We start from the raw sequence: 6000 nt of genomic DNA on the forward strand, positions 1-6000 counted from the left end.
TGTCGTTGTCGATGCTGGTTTTCTGTCGATTCTCATAAGAACAACACTGTCGCTGAACTATTCTCAGTAACACACTCTGTGCCTTACCTTCCTATTCATAACGAATCCTACTCCCATTGTAACATTTTCTGTTGTTGTTGATATTACCCTATACTGATCTGTCCAGAAATCTTTGTCTTCTTTCCACTTCACCTGACTGACCCCCAACTTGTCTAGATTCGGGCCTTTGCATTTCCCTTTTCAGAATTTCTAGCTTCCCTACCATGTTCAAGCTTCTTACATTCCACGCCCCGACTCATAGAAAGTTCTCCTTCCGATGGTTATTCAATCCTTTTTCATGATCACTTCCCACTTAGCAGTTCCCTCCCGGAGATCCGAACTGGGGACTATTCCGGAATCTTTTGCCAATGGAGAGATCATCACCACATAATTACAGGGCACATATCCTGTGGATACACGTTATGTGTCTTTAATTCAGTGGTTTCCATTGTCTTCTGCATCGTAATGCCGTTGATCATTGCTGATTTTTTCCGCGTTGAGTGCAGTTTTCCACCGAAGAATAAGAGAGTGCCCTGAACCTCTGTCCGCTCCTCCGTCCTCTTCGACCACGCCATAGGCGGAATGAGGGTGACTTCTTATGCCGTAAGTCTTCGGCCGCCAACGCTGATTATTAATCAAAATTTAAGCAGTGGTGGTTTTCGTATCCGAGACAGATGACGTTGTGACTAGTAATCAAAGACACTACCCCTTTTCTTTTTTTTAAGGTTTTTTTCAGCTTTTTTATTTTTAATTTTATTTTTATACAAATGGATAAAAGGAAAGGCGTTCCTCTTCGGCTACACAAACACAATAATAACGAAGTCATCCCGTTACGACAAAGGATGCTGCATACTACAGCTCGCTGCGAAATTTTCGATGACTGTCGTCTCGTTGCTGTGTTGTTTCCGTTGTTTGTTCAATCTCATAAAAAAAAGGAACTGGGAAGCGGATTATGGAATGCGCTCCAAAGAAAATTACAAAAATATTGCTTATATTTAGGGTTCTTGACGATCGCACAATGTCGTTCGTTGACGTAATACCAAAAATCGGGTACTGTCTTTTCGCCATTACCGAATAGGTAGTGAACAGCGTGGCAGCTAATACACGTTACGGAGTTGGTTTCTGCTCTTGGGAAATTCATCTCATCGGGGAAAAGAAGTGATCGGGTAGTTATCCTATCGGGAGCATCGCGTGTGAGAAAAGCCAATATCTGACGCACCAAATACCAAACGTCCTTTGCCGACACGCGTTCGAAACGATGTTCATCCGCGTCTAACACTTGGCATGTGGCGCACAAGGGTGAATCGGCGAGGTGGATGTGATGTAGGCGTGACTGGCACAACTGTTTCCCATTAACAGTTACGTACCATGCAGATTGCACGTCAGTATCGCGTGTGGTGGCCTTCACTGCCTGCAACACAGCACGCAACTTTGTAGTGGGGTGTTTGCTTTCAATCACATTCGGCGTCATGTTCATTTGCGTGGCAGCATATATCGCCCTCGTCATCATCAAGCGTGTGGGTAGTAGTGCAGTGCGGATGTAGCTTAATTCAAGGAAGAATTGGCTAATGTAGAAGAAAGGAGCTGGGATAGCGCCTAGAACACGGGTAGTGTATTATTAGTGTAAAATAAATGTATTAAAACTGAATGCATGATGTGGCATTTTTTTTTCACGCATCACCGTGTTTATGACGTTATATCTCCTAAACTACGTGTGGTACCAAGATACAATCTTGTACATATGTTGATACTGTCTGCGAAATTCATAGCGAATGAAATTAGTAGTACGGAAGAAAAAAATTTAAACGTGATGCATGATGCGACAGTTTTCCACGCATCTCTGTTTCGTCAACTCGTGTCTCCTGAACTACACTCCTGGAAATGGAAAAAAGAACACATTGACACCGGTGTGTCAGACCCACCATACTTGCTCCGGACACTGCGAGTGGGCTGTACAAGCAATGATCACACGCACGGCACAGCGGACACACCAGGAACCGCGGTGTTGGCCGTCGAATGGCGCTAGCTGCCCAGCATTTGTGCACCGCCGCCGTCGGTGTCAGCCAGTTTGCCGTGGCATACGGAGCTCCATCGCAGTCTTTAACACTGGTAGCATGTCGCGACAGCGTGCACGTGAACCGTGAACCGTATGTGCAGTTGACGGACTTTGAGCGAGGGCGTATAGTGGGCATGCGGGAGGCCGGGTGGACGTACCGCCGAATTGCTCAACACGTGGGGCGTGAGGTCTCCACAGTACATCGATGTTGTCGCCAGTGGTCGGCGGAAGGTGCACGTGCCCGTCGACCTGGGACCGGACCGCAGCGACGCACGGATGCACGCCAAGACCATAGGATCCTACGCAGTGCCGTAGGGGACCGCACCGCCACTTCCCAGCAAATTAGGGACACTGTTGCTCCTGGGGTATCGGCGAGGACCATTCGCAACCGTCTCCATGAAGCTGGGCTACGGTCCCGCATACTTTTTAGGCCGTCTTCCGCTCACGTCCCAACATCGTGCAGCCCGCCTCCAGTGATGTCGCGACAGGCGTGAATGGAGGGACGAATGGAGACGTGTCGTCTTCAGCGATGAGAGTCGCTTCTGCCTTGGTGCCAATGATGGTCGTATGCGTTTTTGGCGCCGTGCAGGTGAGCGCCACAATCAGGACTGCATACGACCGAGGCACACAGGGCCAACACCCGGCATCATGGTGTGGGGAGCGATCTCCTACACTGGCCGTACACCTCTGGTGATCGTCGAGGGGACACTGAATAGTGCACGGTACATCCAAACCGTCATCGAACCCATCGTTCTACCATTCCTAGACCGGCAAGGGAACTTGCTGTTCCAACAGGACAATGCACGTCCGCATGTATCCCGTGCCACCGAACGTGCTCTAGAAGGTGTAAGTCAGCTACCCTGGCCAGCAAGATCTCCGGATCTGTCCCCCATTGAGCATGTTTGGGACTGGATGAAGCGTCGTCTCACGCGGTCTGCACGTCCAGCACGAACGCTGGTCCAACTGAGGCGCCAGGTGGAAATGGCATGGCAAGCCGTTCCACAGGACTACATCCAGCATCTCTACAATCGTCTCCATGGGAGAATAGCAGCCTGCATTGCTGCAAAAGGTGGATATATACTGTACTAGTGCCGACATTGTGCATGCTCTGTTGCCTGTGTCTATGTGCCTGTGGTTCTGTCAGTGTAATCATGTGATGTATCTGACCCCAGAAATGTGTCAATAAAGTTTCCCCTTTCTGGGACAATGAATTCACGGTGTTCTTATTTCAATTTCCAGGAGTGTATGATAGCTAGGTGGGTCTTACCCCGACAACGATAGTTGTCTGATAGTAAGGGACATGCTACTATGTTTGGCTTAAATCGGTCCAGTGGTTTAACACGTCTTTACGTTCGGCGTCAGGGTTGGTTTGGAGGAGGGGGGGGGGGGAGAGGTTCTCGCGGCGGCTTGTGCTCCGAGTGGTCTAAGGCTATTTTCACCTTCCTCAGAGTCGTGCCTGTGTAAACTTTGAATTACGTATTTTATACATTTGTTTGTAGTTGTTCTCAAGCCTGCACAGTCTGCATTTCTTTACCCAGTTTTAGTTGCTCGTCCCCTTTCAGTTCTACTGACTATGATGACATTTCTTGTCGTACCCTTCAGTGGTTCAACTGCCTGGGTCTTATCTTTCAGCTATCTGGGTTAAGCTAATGTCAGGTAAATTTTCAACCACGAACGACTTGTTCACATGCCCTAGAGCTGGCAATTCTCCTTTTCTCGTTTTCAGATCATTTTTTTGAAAATCATATGATTGATAAGTCTCCTCAATCTCATCATCTTCATCGACATGAACGATTTACATCCCCGTCTTTGCCCCTTTCCAGTTTGTACTCCGTCTCTAACGACTTCTTAGTCAATGGCATGTTAAACACTGGAACATAGTACCGTCGAACAGTTACGCTGCTCTATTTGTACAAGAGTCCGACCTGCCCACTTGTCCAATCACAGCGGACAGTTCTCTACTGAAGATCTGTTCTGCAAATCTCCTTCCAGAGTGGAGCTAATTCACTCGTACATTCCTTGCAGTATGGTGAAACTGAAGTACTGCTAAGTCTTAACGACGTCAGCTACTTTTTTTGCATCACAATGCAATGCTCCTCGTCGTGCGAAACCCTCAAGACGGCAACATCCCTTGATTTTCTTTCGTGAAATTTGGATTCAAAATTTCATCTTCGTCTTCCTGTTACATTTCTTGTCACTCCTGCAAGTACGAGGCGTGTTTTTAAAGAAAGTGCCGTTTTGAAATTTACAGAAGATGTGCTGAGATATCTCAATAATTTTATTTTTACATGAAAGCCTGTCCCTTAATCTAGTTTTCTACATAATCTCCGTCAATAATGAAGCACCTGTCATAACGTCGTACCAGTTTTTGAATACCCTCCTCATAGAAGTCTGCCGCCCGACTTGTTAACCACTGCATCACTACTGTTTTGACTTCGTCATCCTCTTGAAGACGCTGACCGCCCAGGTGTTTCTTCAAGTGCAGGAACAAATGGTAGTCACTGGGCGCAAGATCGGGGCTGTACGGAGGGTGATCTAGAGTTTGCCATCGAAGGATGTGATATTTGGTCTGATTCGCCACATGCGGACGGACATTATCTTGCAGCAAAACGATGCCCTTGTTCAACTTCCATGGACTGTTGCTTTGATTCTGGTGTGACGTAGGCCACTCATGTTTCATCGCCTGCAACAATTTGGCTTAAGAAATCATCACCGTCGTTGTAGTACCGCTCAAGGGAAGTCAATGCACTGTCTAAACGTTTGGCTTTGTGCACATCCGTCAACATTTTATGTACTCAGCGTGCCCATAATTTTCGGTAATTCGAGTGCTCGGTCACAATGCCATACCAAACACTACGAGAAACATTAGGAAAATCATCCCACAAAGAGGAAATCGTAAAAAGTCTGTTTTCTCTCACCTTATTGTCCACTTCCTGTGTCACACTTTCATTAACGACTGAAGGACGCCCACTCCGTTGTTCATCATGCACATTTGTGCGGCCATCTTTAAATGCTCTCACCCACTTTCTTACCATTCCATGATTCATAATGTTTTCTCCGTAAACTACACACATTTCACGATGAATATCGATCGCTTTTAGGCCTTTAGCACTAAGAAATCTTATAACAGCCCGTACTTCACAGTCGGCGGGACTCACGATTATCGGAGACATCTTAAACTCTCAGTACACAACGTTAACAAGGAAGAATCAGACTGTAGTGACGTCAGTGCGTAGATTAAGGTACAGGCTTTCATGCAAAAATAAAATTGTTGAGATACCTTAGCACGTCTTTTTTTTAATTTCAAAACGGTAGTTACTTAAAAAAACACGCCTCGTATCTGTGACATTAACATACACTCATGTGCCACAACATTATGACCACTGACCTCCTACCGACATAACCCGTCCAGGCGATAGGAGCGTCAGCTGGCGAGTAAACACTGCTGGTCAAATACACGCACTGTGCATGTAGCACCAGTGCGCATGCTGTCAGTGTAGAGAATGGTGAAGACGCGGAATCTATCAGAGTCTGACCGAGGGCAGATTTTGATGTCCCGGAGGCTCGGCACGAGCATTTCGGAAACTGCACGGCTTGTTGGCTGTCTGAGGGGGGCTCTGGTGAGTTCAACACCTGTCGAAATCAAGGTGAAACATTTTGCAGACGTTGTGGGATTGGGCGGCCACCCGTCATTACAGATATCGGACGTCATAGGCTGGACAGACTGGTGAAACAGGACAATCGGCGACCTGTGATGGAACTTTAATGCTGGGCAGAGTACGTCTGAACACACAGTGCACCGAACACTCCTAAGGATGGGTCTGCTCAGCCGACGACCCACACTTGTGCCAATATGAGCACCGCGACACTGGCAACTACGACTGAAATGGACACGTGACCATCGG

Source organism: Schistocerca gregaria, chromosome 1, assembly GCF_023897955.1.
Source record: "Schistocerca gregaria isolate iqSchGreg1 chromosome 1, iqSchGreg1.2, whole genome shotgun sequence".
Taxonomy (NCBI): Eukaryota; Metazoa; Arthropoda; class Insecta; order Orthoptera; family Acrididae; genus Schistocerca; species Schistocerca gregaria.